This window comes from Chlorocebus sabaeus, chromosome 20 (genome assembly GCF_047675955.1).
Source record: "Chlorocebus sabaeus isolate Y175 chromosome 20, mChlSab1.0.hap1, whole genome shotgun sequence".
NCBI lineage: Eukaryota > Metazoa > Chordata > Mammalia > Primates > Cercopithecidae > Chlorocebus > Chlorocebus sabaeus.
This window is the reverse complement of record NC_132923.1, coordinates 91,589,742-91,612,769: the sequence shown is the minus strand read 5'-3', so window position 1 is coordinate 91,612,769 and position 23,028 is coordinate 91,589,742. Positions and strand designations below refer to the sequence as shown.

Genomic DNA, 23,028 nt, shown 5'->3' with positions numbered 1-23,028 from the left:
CCTGAGGTCAGAAGTCCGAGACCAGGCTGGCCAACATAGTAAAACCTGTCTCTACTAAAAATACAAAAATTAGCCGGGCGTGGTGGTGCACGCCTGTAATCCCAGCTACTTGGGAGGCTGAGGAATGAGAATTGCTTGAACCCAGGAGGCAGATGCTGCAGTGAGCCAAGATTGCAAACTGTACTCCAGCCTGGATGACAGAGTGAGGCTGTGTCTCAAAAAAAAAAAGAAAAAAAGAAAAAAAAAGTTCCTGGAACTCTAGGCTGAATAGGCAGAAAGGCGGGGGCATGTTTGTTTATTAGGGATTGTAGTTGGTGAGTAGTAATAGAGATTTAACTATGATGGCTTGTACAAATTTATTCTCACACATAAGAGAATTCCAGAGGCAGGCAGTCTAAGACTGGTATGCTCTAGAAAGTCACCTAGGATTCTATTTTTGTGCTTCACCATTCTTTATGCAGCTTCTATCTTCAAGGTTAAAATGTGGCTACTGGCACTCCAGCCATCATATCATAGTTCTGGGCAGGGAGATGAAAGTAAGAGAATTTCAGTGAAAGGGCTTCTCTGGAAGCCCTACTGCTTATAGCTCATTGGCCACCCTATCTAAAAGAGAGGTTAGGATGTAAAATTTTTCCTCTAGACATGTGGCCCGTAAATTTTTCCTAACAAAGAAGAGAAAAAATGAACATTAGATATGCGATTAATCATCTGTAGATCAGAAGAAACAAAACACGGCCTGGCACAGTGTGTGTGTGTGTGTGTGTGTGTGTGTGTGTGTATGTATATATATACAGTGTGTGTATATATGTGTATACATATACATATGTGTATACACGTATACACACACACACACACACAGAGTATAATGAGATTTATTATAAGGAAATGACTCATACAGTTATGGAGGCTGCAAAGTCCTGTGATCTGTTATCTGCAGGCTGGAGACCCAGGAAAGCCAGTGATACAGATTTCAGCTTCAGTCCAAAGGCCTGAGAACCAGAAGCACTGATGGTGTAAGTCCCAGTCTAAGGGCCAGAGAAGACCAACATCTCAGCTCAAGCCATTAGGCAGCCCCAGCAAACTAATATACCCCCATTTAATCCTCCCACCGACCCTGCAAAGTCAATTCATTAGCTCAATTTTATAGGTAAGAAAACTGAGACCTTGCCTGCGCCCGCCCGGAGCCAGCGGTTCTCCAAGCACCCAGCATCCAGCGAGACACGTCGCGCACCGACAGAGGGGACATGGGCAGAGCAATGGTGGCCAGGCTCGGGCTGGGGCTGCTGCTGCTGGCACTGCTCCTACCCACGCAGATTTATTCCAATCAAACAACTGTTGTAACAGTTTCAAGTAACTCCTCCCAGAGTACTTCGACGGCCCCAAATCCAGCTAATGCCACCACCAAGGCGGTTGGTGGTGCCCTGCAGTCAACAGCCAGTCTCTTCGTGGTCTCACTTTCTTCTACATCTCTACTGTTAAAAGACTCAGGCCAAGAAACATCTAAACTTCCCCATCTTCTACACCCAATCCACATGGCGTCTGGAAGTCCAATGTGGCAAGGAAAAACAGGTCTTCGTCCAATCTACTAATTCCACACCTTTTATTGACACAGAAAATGTTGAGAATCCCAAATTTGATTGGTTTACAGAACATGTGAGAGGTTTGACTAGATGATGGATGCCAATATTAAATCTGCTGGAGTTTCATATGCAAGATGAAGGAGAGGCAACATCCAAAATAGCTAAGACATGATTTCCTTGAATGTGGCTTAAGAAATATGGACACTTAATACTATCTTGAAAATAAGAATAGAAATAAAGGATGTGATTGTGGAATGGAAGAAAAAAAAAAAGAAAACTGAAACACAGAGAAGTGACATGACTTTCCCCTTCCTCCAGCTCATAAATGACAGGCTAAGGATGACAGCCCAGGTTTGCTTGACATAGAGACCTCTGGGCTACTCAGAGATTTGACAGAAATGTGGTATACTCCCACTCACCTCCCCTTTCTCCTTGACCTTTGTGAGTTCTCTTGACCTCTTTCTCCGAGTACCCCAGTCCAACCCCAGGTGTTGTCAATGACTCCCTGGCACAATTAGCTCTTTGCTTTCACTCAGTTAACTCAGAAATCTTCTGTGCCCTTGTAGAGATGCCCTTCCCTGAAATCCTCACATTTTAGAACCTATATCACCCCAACATCTCCCGCTAGTGTTAATTGGGAGGGATCTCTCCACCACTGTCCCCCTCTAGAGAGCTAGCCAGGGGCCAGGACAACTAGGCAAGCAGGCACTGCACCAGCTGCCTTCACAGCAGTTCATATGTGACATTCTATTTAATCCTCACAACAAACCTGTGAGTTAGGCATTATTATATCTTCATTTTACAGATGAGAAAACGGAGGCACCACATAGTAAAGAAACTTCCCTGTGCCAGGCACAGTGGCTCACACCTGTATTCCCAACACCTTGGGAGGCCAAGGCAGGAGCATCCCTTGAGCCCAGGAGTTCAAGGCTGCAGTGAGTCACGATCGCGTCATTGCACTCCAGCCTAAGCGACAGAGGAAGGCCCCTGTCTCATTAAATAAATAAATAAAAGAAACTTGCCTAATGCCACATAGTTAGTGATACTTGACCTAGACTACGGTCAGAGAAAGCTTCCTTGAGAAGCTTTGAGCTGAAGGAGTAGAAAATAGAAGAATATTGCTATGGTCTGAATGTTTGTGTCCCTTAAGTTTCATATGTTAAAATTTTAACTCCCGAGGTGAAAGGTATTGGGTGGGGGACCTTTGGGAGAGAAACAGATCACGAGGGTTCCTCATGAATGGGATTAGTGCTCTTATTAAAGAAGCTCAAGGGAGCTTGTTTGCCCTCCCAGTATGTGAGGACACAGCAAGAAGGCGCCATCTGTGAACAGGAAGAGGGCCCTCACCAGACACCAAATTTGCCAGCACCCTGATCTTGGAGTTCCCAGCCTCTAGAACTGTGAGAAATAAAGTTATTTTGTTCTATAAGCTACCCGGTCTATGGAATTTTGTTATAGCAGCCCAAATGGACTAAGATGAGTATCATGTGCAAAGGTCCTGCACCAGGAGGGAGCCTGTGTGTTTGAGAGATCATGTGGCTGAAGCAGGGTAGGAAGGGAGCTGAGCAAGATGGGGCAGAGGCCAGGCTAGACAAGGCCTTAAAGGCCTCCCTGAAGTTTTGGATCTCTGTTATAAGAGCAACAGGAAGCCATCAGCTGGTTTTAAACAGAGAAATAATGAGGTGAAGCCATCAGTAGGTTTTAAGCAGTTGGAAAAGATTCTTCTGGGACAGTGTAGATAAATGATTGCATGGAGAGTGAAATGCAGGGAGACCACTAGGGTCCATGGTGGTAATCCAAGCAAGAGACGCTGGTAACGTGGATTAGGACAACAGCAGTAGAGATAGAAGTGAAAATGTAAAGAAGTGGATGCTTTCAAGAGGCATGTAAGAGAGAAAATTGGCAGCACTTGGTGACTGGATATGGCTACGGGGTGAGGGAGAAATTGAGGTCCAGGTTTCTGGCTGGTGCAACTAGCTGGGTGGTACATATTTCACTCAGATAGGGGACGCTGGACAAAGAAAAGATTTGGGGGAAAGCGTGTTCAGCTTGAGACATGTTGGATTTGAGTAAGACACCAAAGGGGAATTATCCAAAGGACAGTTGGACATGGGAGCTCGAAAGTCAAAACAGAGGTGTGGGCCGGAGGTACGTATTTGGGAGCTGTAACCAGGACCAGCCCATCCACTAAGCACAGTAGAGACATGAGTGCCCCAGTACTTTTAGGGCTGACAAAAATGCTTTAATTCCTGATACGGTTTGGATGTTTGTCCCCACCCAAATCTCATGTCAAATTGCAATCCCCAGTGTTAGAGGTGGGGCCTGGTAGCAGGTGATTGGATCATGGGGGTGAACTTCTCATGAATGGTTTGGCACCATCCTCTTGGTGCTGTCCTCACAATAGTGAGTTCTTGCAAGATCTGGTCATTTAAAGGGGTGTGGTACCTCCCCTGCCCTGCCCCGCCCTCTTGCTCCTGCTTTCACCATGTGATAGGCCTGCTCTCCCTTCACCTTCCACCATGATTGGAAGCTTCCTGAGGCCTCCCCAGAAGCAGATACCACTACATTTCCTGTACAGCCTGCAGAACCATGAGCCAATTAAACCTCTTTTCTATTTCTTTTTCATTTTTTAAAAATAATTGAGATAGGATCTTGCCATGTTGCCCAGGCTGGTCTCAAACTCCTGGGCTCAAGTGATCCTCTTGCCTCAGCCTCCCAAAGTACTAGGATTACAGGCATGAGCCACTGTGCCCAGCCAAAACTTCTTTCTTATAAATTACGCAGTCTCAGGCATTTCTTTTTTCTTTCTTTCTTTCTTTTTTTTTTTTTTTTTTTTTGAGACAGGATTTTGCTCTATCGCCCAGGCTGGAGTGCAGTGGAACAATCTCAGCTCACTGCAACCTCTGCCTCCTGGGTTCAAGCAATCTTCCCATCTCAGCCTCCCCAGTAGCTGAGACTACAGGCACACACCACCACAACAGGCTAATTTTTTATTTTTCTGTAATTTTAGGTAGAGATGAGGTTTCTCTATGTTGCCCAGGCTGGAGGAATTTCTTTCTAGCAGTGCAAGAACACCCTAATACAATTCCCTTTAAATCAGAAGAAAAAACAAACTTTTAAGTCAAAGGATTTTTGGCTTGTTTTTGAGACAGAGTCTCGCTCTGTCACCCACACTGGAGTGCAGTGGCGTGATCCTGGCTCACTGCAATCTCCACCTCCTGTATTCAATCGATTCTCCTGCCTCAGCCTCCCGAGTAGCTGGAATTACAGGTGCACACCATCACACCCAGCTAATTTTTGTATTTTTAGTAGAGACCGGGTTTCACCATGTTGGCCAGGCTGGTCTCGAACTCCTGACCTCAAGTGATCCGCCTGCCTCGGCCTCCCAAAGTGCTGGGATTATAGGCGTGAGCCACTGCACACAGCCTGTTTAAGAGACAGAGTTGCTCTGTCGGCCAGGCTGGGGTGCAGTGGCTTGTTAGTAGCTCACTGCAGCCTCAAATTCCTGGGCTTGAGTGACCCTCCTGCCTCAGCTTCCCAAGTAGCTGGGACTACAGGCTTGACTGCGCCTGGCAAAGAAGATGTTTTAATAAATAATATTAATATAATTTATTTTGTGCTAATGCAGTCATAAAATATAATGTTAAAAAAATGCTTACTGGCTGGGCGCAGTGGCTCACGCCTGTAATCCCAGCACTTTGAGAGGCCAAGGCGGGAGAATCATGAGGTCAGGAGTTCAAGACCAGTCTGGCCAACATAGTGAAACTCCATCTCTACTAAAAATACAAAAATTAGCCGGGCATGTCTAATTAGCGTGCCCATAGTCCCAGCTAATCGGGAGGCTGAGGCAGGAGAATCGCTTGAACCCGGGAGGTGGAGGTTGTGGTAAGCAGAGATCACACTGCTGCACTCCAGCCTGGATGACAGAGTAAGACTCTGTCTCAAAAAAAAAAAAAAAAAGTTTACATAGGAAAGGGCCCACAAAAGTCTTAATGCTGCTCTGTTTGTAACAATAAACATGCTTTCTGCTATAACAGAAACCCACTGGCAATGGCTCCAACAGTGACAATGTTTAATTTGCCTTGTGTAAGGAAGTTCAGCGTTAGTGTGGCCTTCAGTGTTGGCAGATCGAGTGCCCTAAAGGTCAAAGACTCCTTCCAGCTCTCCGCTCTGCCATCTTTACAGATGGCTCCATCCTCAGGTGTTAGCCAAATAGCTGCAGCAGTTCCAGGACACCCTCAGACTTGACAACATTCCCAGGAAAAAGAGATACTGCTGTTTACATCGCTCTCACCTAGTGGTGAGGAAACCTTTCCCAGAAGGCCTTCACCAAATGTCCTTGTTATGGAATAAATGTTTGTGTCCTCTAACATTCTTACGTTGAAATCCTAACCCCCATGGTATATATTAGGAGATGGGGCCTTTGGGGGGCAATTAGGTCAGGTGATTAGGTGTTGGATGCCCTTACAAAAGAGACCCCCAAAGAGCTCTCTTATCATCTTATTTTATTTTTATTTTTTAGAGACAGGGTCTTGCTCTGTCACCCAGGCTGCAGTGCAGTGGCATGATCATAGCTTACTGCTGCCTTGAGCTCCTGGCCTCAAGCGATGGTCTTGCCTCAGCCCCCAAGTAGCTGGACCTACAGGTTCTCACTATGTTGCCCAGGTTGGTCTTGAATTCCTGGCCTCAAGCAATCCTCCTGCGTTGGTCTCCCAAAATGTTGGTATTACAAGTGTGAGCCACAGTGCCCGGCCCCCAGAGAACTCTCTAGCCCTCTTTCTGCCAAGTGAGGTCACAGCAAGAAGACGGTCAATGAACCAGGAAGCAGGCCCTCACCAGACACTGAATCTTCCCATCCTTTGATCTTGGTCCCCAGACTTCAGAACTATAAGAAATACATGTGTATTATTTAAACCATCCAGTCTATGGTATTCTGTTATAGCAGCCTGAACTGACTAAGATGGTCCCTCTCATCTCACTGAGCAGGATTGGAACATATCTTCATTCCTAAACCACCTACTGACCAGAAGGATGGAATGAAAATGAATGTGATGGGCTGAGATCAATCACGTGGGGTGGAAGAGTGCTTAGGGAGTCAACCCTATGCCTTCTCTAGAAGTCTTCCTCTGGGAGGTGGGAATTGAAGCTGAAAGCATGGATGAGCTCACCCAGAGAGTGTTCAGAGGAAGAAGCACAGAGGACCTAGGAGCTTCAGCATCTCCAGCTCAACTGGAAGGTTACAGAGGTAGAGACTGAATCAGTTACGGCTCCTGCTGCAGAAGGGCTTCCTGTCTGATGGAAGAGACCACCATCAAATACAGTTACAGATGGACCCAAAGTGTAGTTGGGTCAGCCTGTCACAGTAAACTGGATTGGAGTCTCAGTTGTGTATTAATAACTGTGTGACTTTGGGCAGGTTACTTAAGCTCGATGAATCAGTTTCTTCCTCTAAAGCACCCTATACATAGTAAATATCAAATACAGTTATTATTGTCCACATGATTATCATATTTAGGTGATGGGAGGCCAATGAATGGGATCTAAGCAGGAAAGCGTCCTGGTTAGCTTTGCGTCTCAATCAGGTAGCTTGGGCAGCCTGTGTTCTGTCCCTGCTCAGAGGTACCTCTTCCCTTCACTGAGTTTCCATCCAGCTTCCCCCAGAACTGAGCCCCACCAGACCCTTTCAGGCCCCAGCAGCATCTCCACAAAATCTCTCTGTTGAATTTAGCTGTGCTTCTGTGCCTCAGAATCAGGATGAGTTACTGTCCCTCATTTCACCTCTGTCCACTTGCATTGTTGCTGCTCCAAGAAATTAATCAGGTTTATTAAGCATGACCTCTCTTTTGTGAGCCCTGCTCCTGGCCTGCTGATCTGTACCTGTCTGCTGCTCTCCTGGCTCAGCTCAATTGGAGAGGCCTCAGCCTTCATTACTGCCTTGGTGGGGGCAGGGATAAGTGGCCGGGTGACCACATCTTTTGTTTGCAGAGACTGACGCACCAGGCTGGATCAGAGACAAAGGCAGGACGCTCTGCTAGAGTGAGCACAAGGCCCTTTGTTGCCATGGCTGTGGAAAAATAGGAACAAAAAGGATAAACGTTGCATCCAAATATGCTAATAATTAACACTTAGCACCATGGATATAAAAAGCACTTAATGCTAAATTATAATGATCATAATAACTAGTCTTTATTCAGCCCTACTCCATATGGCACCATGGCTTGGTAGCTAAGTATGTGTGAGCTGGAGCCTAAGTGCTTGGGTCCAAATCCTGGCTCTGCTATTTACTAGCTCTGTGACCTAGGGCAAGTTACTCAAGCTCTCCCATCTCAATCTTTGCACCTGTAAAGCACAGATAATGAAAGTACACAGCTCATAGGGTATACGAGTTCACATCATGCTTAGAAAGCACTTCAACATGGCGTGCCACATGATAAGCACTCAATGAAGATTTTATTTTTATATACATTTTTATAGACATTGATCAGCAAATTTAGACCTCAAAACAAACTTGTGACATAGATATTATTATTCCTATTTACCAGTTTAGGAACTCAAGACTCGGAGAGGTTGAGTAACTTTCCCAAGGTCACCCACCAAGAAAACAGTAGAACCCAGTTCCGTCTGACTATAAAGTCCTACGCTTTCCACCGCACCAGGTGTCTTCCATGAGCTTCTGGCAAGAAGCCCCAGGTCAGTGTAAGGGTACATTGTTGATGACTGTCTCACAGTTCCCTCTTCCCTTTAGTCACAGTTGGAAGGCACTGGGTGTTTTCAGAATGAAGGACAGAGGAGTCCCGAGTACAAGGCAGCTTCATCAATCATTTCTGTCCACTCCAGCCCTGCATTATGCTCAGCCTGCCCTAGATGTGCAAGGCCCAGTTCTCTGGTAGAAGATGGAAGCTTGAAGACTTGCTCAAGCTCCACCAGCTATCCGATGATGTGGCTGGCTGAGTGGAGCCACAGGGCAGAAACTGGCCACAGGGCAACAGGTCACACCAGGCACAGGTGCTGGGTAGGTCTGGGGCCAAGGTGGCCTTGGCAGATTTTTGTACCCTAAGACTCTTGGACAGAGTCAAGGAAATGCAGTGAACCTGCACAGCCTAAAGCCCATTGCATTTGAATAGCAGCTCCCTGCCAGAGAACTTAAGATTCCCGAAGGATGTATTTTGTTTTTTAATATGAAGGAATCCCAGAGTCTGGCTTATTACACCTCCTGTGGAGGGGACATCTGGCTGCCACTGCCCATCACAACAAAAGCAACTTTTGTTCAATATTCAAAAGCAGCTCAATTCCTAAGTGACTGCCTGGGCAAAATAAAACTCAGCCTTACCATGTCCCTGGGAAGGAAAGAAGCCTGGCTATACAATTAACTGCAACCATTCACTGAGCATGACCCTGGTCACAGCCCCCACCTAGCACTTGTCCTTCCAGTTTATGGCTAACTCCTGTGCTCTCCCATGTCTAGACGTCCCTTTGCAATCATATGGGAGTGGGCTAGGTCCATCCTTGACTCTGGGAAACATAGCCCTGGCTCCTCAATTAGGACCCAGCTTGGTGTCAGAATAAGGGCTCATGAAAGAGCCTCCCTGGATGTCCCCAGGCTATGTCCACATTTAGTTCAAGGTGGCAGAGCCCACTCATGAAAGGACAAGCAAGCTGTCAATGCCATGTGCCCATACCCTTCCCCAAGCTCTGATTACAGGCCTCCTTCCTCAACTGCTTCCACCCACACCTGCCTCTTGCCTCCCATTCACATCCCTGGGTTCCCAAATGAAGATCAGAGCAGCAGAAAAATGGCCAGGCTGCAGGTTCAGGGAAAATCGCAGGAGCTCTGTGGTTGGACAGACATGGGTTTGAATTTCACCACTTAACACCCGTGTGATTTGGGCTGGTCACTTAATCTCTGAGTCTCAGTTTTCTCATTTCTAAAAGGGGAGTAATATGTACTCTTACGATTTCTATAAGGATTAGAAACAGTATGTGTAAGTGTGTTATACCCAGTGGCACTCACTAAATGGTAGCGATTGCCTGACAAAGGTGAGTCTCTTTGTATTTATTTACAGTGTAAATACTGTTTCTCTCTTAATTCTTACAATTACCAGGCTGCATGCAGGGTCTGCCCACCACAGATGTTGCTATGAGGGGCTTGGCTGGGTTGAAGCTAAGCCCTCTTGCTGGGCCTAGACCTTGGTCCAGGGCAGATATGGGAGTTTTGGCTATTTTGTCCGTGGTTGGGTGACCAACTCTCCCAACCTCTTGGGATTATCCCAGCTTTAGCACTGAAAATTCCTTGTCCTTGGAACACTGAAAGTTCAGTCCTGGGAAAACTGCGATGGTTGGTCGTCCTATCAAGGCAGCTGGCCAAGACAGATGGAAAGGTATCAGACCTGTGGGAAGAAGCTGGGCTTTTCGACAACCTTCCTGGATGAACACACCAGGCTGGGGACCACTCAGCCTAGACTGAGTTAAGCTGAGGCCAATGATGACATCTACAGGTCATGTGAAAAAACTGCAGCCTAGGAATCACCCACTTGGCCCATAAGTGGTTCGTTCATATATTTTTTGTGGTTCATATATTCATATATGTATTGTGAATAAACATATTCATATATTTATTGTGCTCTCAACACTGGGCATAGGTCTCGGGGGTGTTGGAAGGCATCCACCAGCAAGTGAAATTTATGCTGAGGCTTGGTGATTCAAAAAGTGTTAGCCAGGTTCAGGTGGGAGGGAAAGAAAGAGTATTCCAGGATGGAGAGAACAGCAAAGAAAAAAGCCCTGAGTGTGAAGGAACAGAAAACCTTCAAAAAACAAATTACAGCATGGGGAAGGGGACAGTGGTAACCAAAAAAAGCTGGAGAGTTTGTACTAATCAGCCATGGAAAAGTTTCTGTCTTTACCCTAAGAGCAATCAGAACTTATTGAAAGGTTTTAAAAAGCAGGATAGTAACATAATTAGAGCTGCATTTCTCAAAGTTACCTCTGGCTGCAGGGTGGAGGCTGGTTTAAAGAGTAGCAAGCCTATCACTTCAACCCGGGGGGTCAAGGCCACAGTGAACTGAGATCACGCCAGGGCACTCCAGCCTGGGGGACAAAGTGAGACCGTGTCTCAAAAAAAAAAAAAAAAAAAAAAAGAGTAGCAAACCTAAAGTCAGGGAGGCAACTAGAATATCATTTCAGTGTCCAGGTGGTACAGAAGGTGGTGGGGACAAGGGGAGGAAAAGAAAGGTGACTGTTGGTAAAAAATAATGGAAAACTGGCTGGGTGCGGTAGCTTACACCTACAATCCCAGCACTTTGGGAGGCTGAGGCGGGTGGATCACGAGGTCAGGAGATCGAGACCATCCTGGCTAACATCATGAAACTCTGTCTCTACTAAAAATACAAAAAATCAGCTGGGCGTGGTGGCGGGCACCTGTAGTCCCAGCTACTCAGGAGGCTGAGGCAAGAGAATGGCGTGAACCCGGGAGGTGGAGCTTGCAGTGAGCCAGGATCACGCCACTGCACTCCAGCCTGGGCGACAGAGCGAGACTCTGTCTCAAAAAGAAAAAAAAAAAAAGAAAGAATGGAAAATTAGCAAGGCATGGTGGTGTGTGACTGTGGTCCTAGCTTCTCGGGAGGCTAAGGCAGGAGGATCACTTACAGCCGGAGAGGTTGAGGTTGCAGTGAGGCATGATTGCACCACTACACTCCAGTCTGGGCAAAAGAGCGAGAACCTGCCTCAAAAGAAAAAAAAAAGGGAAAGAGATTATGGAAATAGAATGGACAGGGCCATGGTGGATTGACGAATAGGGAGGTTCAAAAATGACCTGTAGGTTTCTGGCGAGGAGAGCAGTGGAACAGCTACTGAGACGGGAGCACGAGAAGGGGGAGGATAATGGTGGGTATGATTGATTTGAGGTCCCTGTGGGACATTCAACTCAAGATGACAAATAAGCAGTTGAATAAAGGTTAGGAAGGGAGACTTCACTGTGTGGACCAACTGCATATAGATGGTAACCAAAGCCCTGAGCAGCACTAACATTTCAGTGGGCAGAGGAAAGACAACATGGTTAGAGGAAAACCAGGCAAGTGTTCTTCCTCTGGCACAAGAACGTTTCAAAAAGGAGAGAATGGTCAACTGTATAAAGTCTTTTTGAGAAGCAGTGAAATGAGATCTGAAGATTGTCCATAGGACAACATGAAGATCATTGATGACCTTAGAGCCTTTGAAGGTGGAGTGATAGAGAGAAGCCAAATTAGAATGACTTGTGGAGTGAGTAGGAGGTAAGGCGGTGGAGAAAGTGAGTGCAGACAATTTGAATAAATGTAGCTAAACAAGTCACCAACAGGAGGGTAAATAGGTAAAATCATAAACACACACATAGCTTTTACCCCAACAATTCCGCTTCCAAGAAATCACCTGCAAACATACTCCACATGTGCACAAAGACCCACAGAAAGGATGTTTACTACACCATTTTATAAACAGCTACAATGTTAATCAATAGAAGGCTGGTTAAATTAATATAACACATCCACATAACAGGGTATTATGTGGCCATTAAAAATATCATGGTAGGCTGGGCACAGTGGCTGACACCTGTAATCCCAGCACTTTGGAAGGCCGAGGCAGGTGATCACCTGAGGTCAAGTGTTCGAGACCAGCATGGCCAACATGGCGAAACTCCGTCTCTACTAAAAATACAAAAATTAGCCAGGCGTGGTGACGAGTGTCTGTAATCCCAGCTATTTGGGAGGCTGAGCCAGGAGAATCACTTGAACCCCGGAGGTGGAGGTAGCAATGAGCCGAGATCGTGTCACTGCCTGGGCACAGAGTGAGACTTCTGTTTCAGAAAAAAAAAAAAAAAAAAAAAAAAATTCATGGTAGGGCTGGGCACAGTGGCTCAGCCTGTAATCTCAGCACTTTGGGAGGCCAAGGGGGGCAGATCACCTGAGGTCAGGAGTTCCAGACCAGCCTGGCCAACATGGCAGAAACCCCCATCTCCACTAAAAATACAATTAGCCCAGCGTGGTGGCGCACGCCTGTAATCCCAGCTACTTGAGTGGCTGAGACATGAGAATCGTTCGAACCCAGTGGTGTGCCATTGCACTCCAGTCTGGGCAACAGAGCCAGACTCCATTAAAAAAAAAAAAAAAGTACATATGGTAAATATTATGTGTATTTTACCAAAACAATTTTTTATTTTTAAGTCAGTCTTGCCCTGTCGCCCCATCTGGAGTGCAGTAGTGCGATCACAGCTCACTGCAGCCTTAACCTCCCCCAGCTCAGGAGATCCTCCCACCTCAGTCTCCTGAGTAGCTGGGACAACAGGCCTGCGCCACCACGCCCGGCTAATTTTTGTATTTTTGTAAAGACCATGTTGGCCAGGCGGGTCTCGAACTCGTGATCTCAAGTGATCCGCCCGCCTCGGTCTCCCAAAACGCTGGGATTACGGGCGTGAGCCACCGTACCTAGCCGAAAAAGAATTTTTTAAAGTCACCATCTCTGCGAGGTTTTTCTGGGCCATCCCCAGGTAAAATGTCAAGCCCTCCACAAGCCGGAAGAGAGTCGGAGTCCTGTGGCGGAGGCAGGGGCGTGTCCAGAAAGGCGAGAGCTTCCGAAGCCGCCTCCACGGGAAGGGAAAGGGGCGGGAGCTTGGAGGGGGCGGGTCCAGAACGGCTGGAGCTTCCGGGGCCGCAGCCTCCGGAAGGAAAAGGGGAGGGAGCCTAGAGGGGGCGGGACCAGGAAGGAGAGCGCTTGGGTTTTTGGGGTGTCAGCCGGCGACCGCTGGGATAGGCAAGAGAGGGAAGGGGCGAGGCTTACGGTTTCGGAGTGAGGGGAGCTGCTCGGCAAGCCGCCGCGCCTGGGTTAAGAGCAGTAGGAGGAACGTGGCTTCACGACTTCGGCTCCTCGGCCATCCACAGCCGGGCCTCCGCCTCTGCTGACCTGGCCGCTGTAGAAGGCAGAGAGGCCTGAAGCCTGCAGCAGCAGCACCACCCTGCCCCGCGGTCCCGCGCGCCCTCCAGTGGCGTCATCCCGTTCGCTTTGGTCTCGACCGGCGCGCCTATCCTCCGCAGCAGCACCCCTTGGGAGGGCAATCGCGGCCAGGCTCCGAGGACCCATCTTGTGAAAGTTCCCCGTGGTCCTGACTTTAAGGGAAAAGGGGTCGTACGTGGGCCACGGCCGAAAGGGAGACCCAACATCCATGATGACGTCTGCCCCCCAGCCTCCCTCTTCAGAGCCCAGTCTGTGCCTTGCATCAAAGTCAAGCACAGGGCTCTTGTAGGGCACCGAGCCCCAGCCAAATCACCCTTTTCTTTCAGATAGCCCCCACTTACGCCCAGAAACCTTACTCTCTCCCTCTGGAGCAGGTGGGAAGTGAAAGGCCGGGGGACCTGTTTCTGCTCCCTCTGTCTGTACCTGTGGCCCTTGAGTGGAAGCCCCAGCCATTGGACCAAAGACCTGAAGGTTCCAGGATTGCTCACTTGGGACCCTGACTATGAAGGGTCAAGATAGTCCATTCTGCCCCAGCACTCAGAACCTTATTACCAAGGCCCCTGCCCCAGGAATGCACCATCAAAACCAGGGCCCTGCCAGTGCCTCCCAGTGTTCAGGCCTAGGGAAGAGTAGCCCCATTATGCCTGTTATTCCTGATCCTTCTGCAGTCTCTCTCTTTGTGACCCCATGGCCTTTGCTGCTATGGCTGCCCTGGCTCCACAGAGTGCCAGGTCAGAGCCACCCTGGCCTACATAGGTTCACAGGCTAAAACCTGGGCCTCCTGCCAGGCTGCAACTCCCAGCTGCACACTGCAACCTGAGAAATCACAGCACAGTCTAAGAAGTAGTAATGGGGTCGCTTCCGACTCGCTGGGGAAGGGAGATGAGGGCCTCTAGCTCTCCATGCCCAGTCTCTCATCATCAAAGTCATTTAAGGCCCCAGCGACCCCAGGGTTCAGCAGCATTCTGTTCATGAGCAGAGGGGTGACTGAATAGAATGGGAGGCAGGTGTGGCCTGAGCAGTTCCCAACTTGAATTTTCCTTTGAGCTTAGTGATTTGGGGCGGGGTTGGGGGGGGAGTTTGAGATATTTTCCCTTCACTTGTGGGAAATCTTCGGCCCCACAAATCACTAAGCTGAAAGGCAAAGTCAAGCTGGGAACTACTCGGGGCAAACCTGCCTCCCATTTGATTCAAAGTCACTCCTCTGCTCACTGAGATAGACACATACCTGATTGCCTCCTTTGGAGAGGCTTATCAGAAAACAAAATAATGCAACCATTTGTCTCTCACTTACCTGCAACCTGGAAGCCCCCTCCCCGGTTGGAGTTGTCCCCGCCTTTCTGGACAGAACCAACGTACCTCTTACGTATGTTGATTAACGTCTCATGTCTCCCTAAAATGTATGAAAACAAACTGTGCCCCGACCGCCTTGGGCACATGGCGTCAGGACTCCCTGAGGCTGTGTCACGGGCACGCATCCTCAACCTTGGCAAAATAAAGTTTCTGAGTTAACTGAGACCTGTCTCAAATTTTCAGAGTTCACATTTTGGTAACGGTTGAGGGATTCTGAGTGGAGATGCCCCTGACTTTTGACATATCTGTCAGTGCTTGGTACCAGCATGAGCTAACTTTATGCCAAACCAATAAGACAATTTACTGAGGTCTGAGAGTACCCCCTCCAGAGAATCCCTGATCTCCCAAAATTTGGTCAAGAGCTAAAGTTTATTTTGCTGTACAGCTCCTCTTTTTCTAGAGTTTTACTTGCTTGCAACACAAGGAAGGCAGCTTTTTTCCTGCTTCCATGACAATAGAATGCAAATAACTCCTATGGAGTTTGAGCTTGCTTCTAACAGGGAAGGTGAGTTTGTTTCTTTTTTGTTTTTTGGTTTTTTTCTGCTTCTAGGATGGTAGAAAGCAACCTTCAGCCTGAGACCCATCCCTAGATAAGTAACTGAATTGGGGTTTCTCTTGGATAAAGTTAAGATTAACAACCAGCTGGTCTTAATTTCTCCTTACTATTAGAGCGCTCGGTGATCTTACTGTTGGTGTTTTGTTATTTTTGTTCTGGTCTGAAGTTGTTGTTTAAGGATCCTAATTCTAGTTCAGAGATGCATTCTAAAGGGTCTTCTCTATTGCTTTTTCTCCCAAATTTAAACTTAATTCGGTTTATCTGTGTGTATTTGCGTGAAGAAGTGAACTGTTGTTTTCATAAGTTAATGATAGTTTTCTCAGCTCCAAAGAGAAAGGGCATTTACTCCTCCCAGCTGGAAGCGCCCCTGGGTGACTGGAGGCCTCATGGGAGTCTCTGGGGGGTTGACCCCTTGCGACGGGCAGCGCCCTGGAGGGAAATCCCTAATAAAAATTATTTTTTAAAATGGCTCATCCAGGAAACGCATATAAGGGCTGATCACCCAGCCTTCTGAGCCCTCTCTGAGGTCATAAACCTCTGGAGAGAGAAACCCAGACATGTAAGAGGGTGGAAACGACTCAGCGATGACACACTGTAGCAGCCTGCCCACAAGCAGCACATATCAATCCACCACAAAAAAAAACCTGGGCCACAGCTCAGTTCCTGCTATTAAGACAAAAAAAAAAAAAAAAAAAGTTGGAACCAATCTAAGAATGAGGAGGAAACAAGGAGAATGACCCCCTTTCGAGCACTCCATAGAGTTGATGGCACCTCTGCTTGCCAAAGTTTATGAAAATGGAAATAATATGGCCTTTGTGCACATTTACATTAAGGAAAAAGAGCCTTAAGATCGACCTGCAAATTATAGAGTTCCTAAGTGCTCTTTTTCTCTATTTTTTTCTTTTCTGCCTGCTCTAAATCTGCTGTTATTTTTCTATTAAGATAAAAACTACTGTATCCAACAAGTTCTTTTTGCAGGCTAGCGAATTTGTGTTTATCTCATGGCTAAAAGTTCTGAAGTAAAAGCTATAGGATATTTATGTGTGTGTCTGTGTGTGTGTGTATATATATTTAAAAGACCTTTATAATTTCTACAATTTTATGCTTAATTGGCAATTAAATCTGTTTTAATTTCCCTCTAGCACACCAAACATTTTCTGTCCAACCTTATAATGTAAATTTTGCTATTTGACTTTCACCTGAGTTGTTTCCTTTAATATGCAAATTTAAAGTTATTTACCTGAAAACTCCCCAGGATTATGAAATAGGTCATCAAGAATCTGAAAGTCTGGCCAGGCGCGGTGGCTCAAGCCTGTAATCCCAGCACTTTGGGAGGCCGAGACGGGCGGATCATGAGGTCAGGAGATCGAGACCATCCTGGCTAACACGGTGAAACCCTGTCTCTACTAAAAAATACAAAAAAAAAAAAAAAACTAGCCGGGCGAGGTGGCGGGCGCCTGTAGTCCCAGCTACTTGGGAGGCTGAGGCAGGAGAATGGCATAAACCCCGGAGGCAGAGCTTGCAGTGAGCTAAGATCCAGCCACTGGACTCCAGCCTGGGCGAAAGAGCAAGACTCCGTCTCAAAAAAAAAAAAAAGAATCTGAAGGTCTAATATAGGGGAGAAAAAGGTTTTCATAAATCTGTAAAATGTACTTCTATCGGCATGCCTAATACGTCTATGTATTCATGTGTCGTGTACACAATGTTTCACTACTAAAAATATATAAAAGAGTGCTAATTAATTGGCTTAAAATAATGAAATAAAAGCGCTTAAATCATATACTACAAAAGAAAAGACTAGTGAAGTGCTCTTTCAAGTTTATGTAACTTAAGTAAAATCTTTAATAAATAAGCTAGCTTTAAAATTAATGGTAAAGTGATATTAGAAATGTCTTAAGAAGGCCGGGCGCAGTGGCTCAAGCCTGTAATCCCAGCACTTTGGGAGGCCGGGCGGATCACGAGGTCAGGAGATCAAGACCATCCTGGCTAACATGGTGAAACCCTGTCTCCACTAAAAAATACAAAAAAAACTAGCCGGGCGAGGTGGCGGGCGCCTGTAGTCCTAGCTACTCGGGAGGCTGAGGCAGGAGAATGGCGTAAACCCGGGAGGCGGAGCTTGCAGTGAGCTGAGATCCAGCCACTGCACTCCAGCCTGGGTGACAGTGAGACTCCATCTCAAAAAAAAAAAAAAAAAAAAAAAGAAATGTCTTAAGAATTGCCCACCTACATTTTTCTTTGCATGTATTAATGAAGCAATTTCATACTTATCCCTGCCAAATACTAAAAGGTGTCAAAATTTGGCATAGGGGTTACAAAACTATAAACGCAGCCCGAGACAGAATGATCTTGCTTGTGTAACCTTTAACAAATAAGATATTGATATTAGCTTAATGAACATAGTTACATCTTGAATTATTTAGTAAAATTACCGTAACTTCTAATCTTGTGTTTTTAGGCAGTCTAATCCACAGACGGTAAGTAGGTTTGTTTTGGGAAAGGACTGCTATCATTTTTGTTTCAAAGCTAAACTATGAACTAAGTTTCTCCCAAAGTCCAGGAATGAACAACGACAGCTTGGAGTTTAGAAGCAAGATGGAGTCAGTTAGGTCGTATCTTCCTCACTGTCTCAGTTGTAATTTTGCAATGGCAGTTTCATAACTTTATTTTATTTTATTTTATTTTATTTTATTTTATTTTATTTTGGAGATGGCGTCTCACTCTATCACCCAGACTGGAGTGCAGTGGCACAATCTCGGCTCATTACAACCTCCACCTCCCGGGTTCAAGGGATTCTCTTGCCTCAGCCTCCCTAGTAGCTAGCATTACAGGCATCCGCCACCACACCCAGCTAATTTTTGTATTTATAGGAAATATGGGGTTTCACCATGTTGGCCAGACTGCTCTTGAACTCCTTACCTCAGGTGATCTGCCCACTTCGGCCTCCTAACGTGCTGGATTACAGGCGTGAGCCACCACGCCCAGCAGTTTCATAACTTTAAATCATGACTTTTGGGCCTGGGCGCAGTAGCTGACGCTTATAATCCCAGCACTTTGGGAGACCGAGGCAGGCAGATCACCTGAGGTCGAGAGTTCGAGACCAGCCTGACTACCATAGAGAAACCCGTCTCTACTAAAAATACAAAATTAGCTAGCTATAGTGGCACGTGCCTGTAATCCCAGCTACTCGGGAGGCTAAGGCAGGAGAATCACTTGAACCCGGGAGGCAGAGGTTTCAGTGAGCTGAGATCACGCCATTGCACTCCAGCCTGGGCAACAAGAACAAAATTCCATCTCAAAAAAAAAAAATCATGACTTGTGGTTTTCATAATCTAGGTAAACCATTAAAATTAAAAAATTAGGTAAATATAATGGGATAAATACTTGTAGACAAACTTGTCTTAATTTATAATATAAAGTTAAATTAATAGATATTTCATTATTTGGGTATTTTCCAATAAAAGATATAATACAGGAAAATATTCTTGATTTTAGAAAGTGTGAACTTTCTTAAAAAAGGTGAACAACTTTGTCTAATTAAAAGATTATTTTAAGGTTGTGAATAAAACAAGGTAAAAGAAACCAGGAAATAAAAAGAGATATAAAGATAGAAAAAAAAAAAAAAGGTTTTTTGTGGTAAGAAAGCTTAAACAGAAGTAATTTTATACAAGAAAGAATCTTGTATGATGGCTGGGAGCAGTGGCTTATGCCTGTAATCCCAGCACTTTGGGTGGCCAAATTGGGTGGATCACCTGAAGTAAAGAGTTCTGGACCAGCCTGACCAAAATGGTGAAACCGCATCTCTACTAAAAAAACGAAAATTAGCCAGGCATGGCAGCATGCGCCTGTAGTCCCAGCTACTCAGGAAGCTGAGACAGATAATTGCTTGAACCCAGGAGGTAGAGATTGCAGTAGCCGAGATTTCGCCACTGTACTCCCTGGGCAACAGAGCAAGACTTTGTCAAAAAAAAAAAAAAAAAAAAATTAAAAAATTAAAGCGCTTATTAAAAAAAAAAAAACTCTTGAATGGTAAATTTAGTCCTAAAATAAAATGACTAATTGCTTAGGAAGGAGTAATGTTCAGCTCCCTGCAACCTGTGCTTCCCGGGTTCAAGCAATTCTCCTGCCTCAGCCTCCTGAGTAGCTGGGATTATAGGCGCATGCCACCACACCCAGCTAATTTTTGTATTATTAGTAGAGACAGGAATTCACGATGTTGGTCAGGCTGGTCTCGAACTCCTGACCTCAAGTGATCCACCTGCCTTGGACTCCCAAAGTGCTGGGATTATAGGCATGAGCCACCAACGCCAGTCCAAAAAATTTTTTAATTGAGGTTATTATATCCGTGTATCTTCTTGTATGCACTTTTAAAGTCCTTGTGACTTTGAGTCCCAGGGCTTTCACTCCTGTGTCAAAAAGGACACCAAGTCCTTCTAAATCTTAAACACTGACAGCAATTAAAGCCTCATCAGGCTCCGTAGAAGATGCCAGTCAAAATAAACTGCATTTCTGAGACACAGGGCCAAAAATTAAAGCCGTTCAACTCCTTAAGGCCCAGGGACTATCATGGAAGAGGTGGGCACGTGAGATTCTAAGGGCTGATTTTGAAAGATAAAATAAGTTCAGTTTCTCTATACATTAATCACTGATGTCAAAGGCACTTGAATGTGCTGATGAAAGACCAGTATATGGGCCCCTATGTCAGATTAAAAGCAATTCTCCTGCCTCTTGAAGCATTAACTGATTCCTTAAGAAAGGCTATAAAGGTTATAAAAGGCTTATGCAAGCTCTATCTTATGGTCAACATTAAAATTTTATAGATCACTTATAAAATTTTGAAAAACAAATTTAATTGGCTTCATGCTGTTTTTATTAAGGCTCCTTGCTTGGAAAATTAAGTTGCCTCTCTCAAAATCATTGAGTTATCACTTTGGTTAAATGAATGGCTTATTTGACAATGACCTATGATTCTGTTTTGTGATATCAAGTGTTTTAAACCTTTCATATTTGACAAGCTTTCTAAAACCAAATTGTAAATTAGGTCTTTTTCTGATGTAATTAATCCTTTGAGAGATCAGGTTCCCTAAAGTCCAAAAATGACATAATTTGGTTTATTTAGCATAAAAATGATACAGGTAGTATTGTCAAATATGAAATGGTGTCTCTTTTCTTTTTTTTTTTTTTTGAGACGGAGTCTCGCTCTGTCTCCCAGGCTGGAGTGCAGTGGCCGGATCTCAGCTCACTGCAAGCTCCGCCTCCTGGGTTTACGCCATTCTCCTGCCTCAGCCTCCCGAGTAGCTGGGACTACAGGCGCCCGCCACCTCGCCCGGCTAATTTTTTGTATTTTTAGTAGAGACGGGGTTTCACCGTGTTCGCCAGGATGGTCTCGATCTCCTGACCTCGTGATCCGCCCGTCTCGGCCTCCTAAAGTGCTGGGATTACAGGCTTGAGCCACCGCGCCTGGCCAGTGTCTCTTTTCTTTAGGCTGTATTTCTATAATTATGTTATTCATATGTGTTCCAAAATCATGGGAAACTCCTATAATTCTGATATAACAGTGTACATTATCAGTAATAATTATAATTGTTATATTAAATTATTGTATGCCACAGAGGTAAATTTCCTTGTCAATTTTGTCTTTGACTATGGCTGCCCTGAAACCTTTTGTCATCTACAAACAATTGTTGTCTTGTTTTGGTCCTCTTTAGAAGATGGTTCTATAGTCAGCTATGGAACTCTAACAGTTGCTCTTGAATGCAGGTTTCTGATAATTTTGGAAAGTGTGACATCAGAATAGAAGAAAAACTTTCAGGACTCATGGAGAGCTACAATGTTCATGAGTATTAGGCAGAACAGCAATTAACTGCACAGACTGAACTAATCTTTTTAACTTTTTGCTTAAAATGTTTGCTGAAGGCCAGGCACAGTGGCTCAAGCCTGTAATCCCAGCACTTTGGGAGGCCGAGACGGGCAGATCACGAGGTCAGGAGATCGAGACCATCCTGGCTAACACAGTGAAACCCCATCTCTACTAAAAAATACAAAAAACTAGCCAGGCGAAGTGGCGGGTGCCTGTAGTCCCAGCTACTTGGGAGGCTGAGGCAGGAGAATGGCCTCGGCCTTGCAAAGTTCTAGGATTACAGGTGTGAGCCATTGTGCCTGGCTAAACCTCTTTGTTTTTATAACTTTCTATCTTGTGTCATACACAAACCCAGGAGGCAGAGCTTGCAGTGAGCTGAGATCCGGCCACTGCTCTCCAGCCTGGGCGACAGAGTGACTCCGTCTCAAAAAAATAAAAAAATGTTTGCTGAACGTTTGTTTTGTGTTTGAGAGTCTTTTCTTTTGAGCTATTGACAGCTTTTAACAATTTAATATACTCCTATGAAAAACTTTGGAGCATATTTGTTTCTCTCTACCTGATTTCTCCAGAAATTAGAAACTATTTGTGAGTATTCTTAACTCATGGCAAGACAGTTATTTGCAAAAGTACAATAAGAATCTGTTTTCGGCCGCATGTGGAGGCACATGCCTATAATCCCAGCACTTTGGAAGGCCAAGGCGGATGGATCACCTGAGGTCAGGAGCTGGAGACCGGCCTGACCAACATGGAGAAACCCCATCTCAACTAAAAATAGAAAAATTAGCTGGGCATGGTGGCGTGTGCCTGTAATCCCAGCTACTTGGGAGGCTGAGGCAGGAGAATCGCTTGAACCCAGGAGGCAAAGGTTGAAGTCAGCTGAGATCATGCCATTGCACTCCAGCCTGCAAGACAGAGCGAGACTCCGTCTAAAAAACCAAAAAAAGAATCCGTTTTCATTTGTAACAGGACACAACTGGAGAAACTGGCTATTTTACCAAGGCTCTGACTGGAACAGTGTGCTTTCCTTTGAGAAATCAAACCTGATTTATGGAGCCAATAAAAGCCTTGGGAAAACTGGCCTCATATTTTGTGTACACAGTCCCTATCACATCAGGGTTTCTGATGTGTGGTAAGTAAATAACGTCACATTCTGACAGGCCCAGAGATCCCAGGTTTATCTTGGAACCTCAAGAAGCGAGGAAATTCACCCAAGTCATAGATATTTCATGGCATGAATCCATGGCTGGGCTCAGCTTTAAAAAAGTCTTATCTGAGATTCCTCCTATGTAACGAAGTTCCATCAAAGCCAATTTAAAAGCCTATGTAGGGTGGACACAGTGGGTCACACCTGTAATCCCAGCACTTTGGGAGGCTGAGGTGGATGGATCACCTGAGCTCAGGAGTTCAAGACCAGCCTGGCCAACTTAGTGAAACCCCATCTCTACTAAAAATACAAAAAAATTAGCCAGGCGTGGTGGTGGCCACCTATAATCCCAGCTACTCAGGAGGCTGAGGGCGGAGAATCACTTGAACCTGGGAGGCAGAAGTTGCAATGAGCTGAGATCCTGCCATTATACTCCAGCTTGGCAACAAGAGCAAAACTCCATCTCAAAAAATAAAATTAAATAAATAAAAGCCTATGTAAAAAATAATTATTCTTGCTGCACTTTATACAAATGATTATGACAAGTATAATAAAGCAA

The 23,028-nt window shown here is 45.5% G+C and overlaps 1 pseudogene; it reads left to right on the top strand.

The window, feature by feature from the left end:
- The first annotated feature begins 932 nt into the window (after positions 1–932).
- On the top strand, positions 933–1,479 carry LOC119624415 (signal transducer CD24-like; annotated as a pseudogene).
- The last annotated feature ends 21,549 nt before the right edge of the window (positions 1,480–23,028 follow it).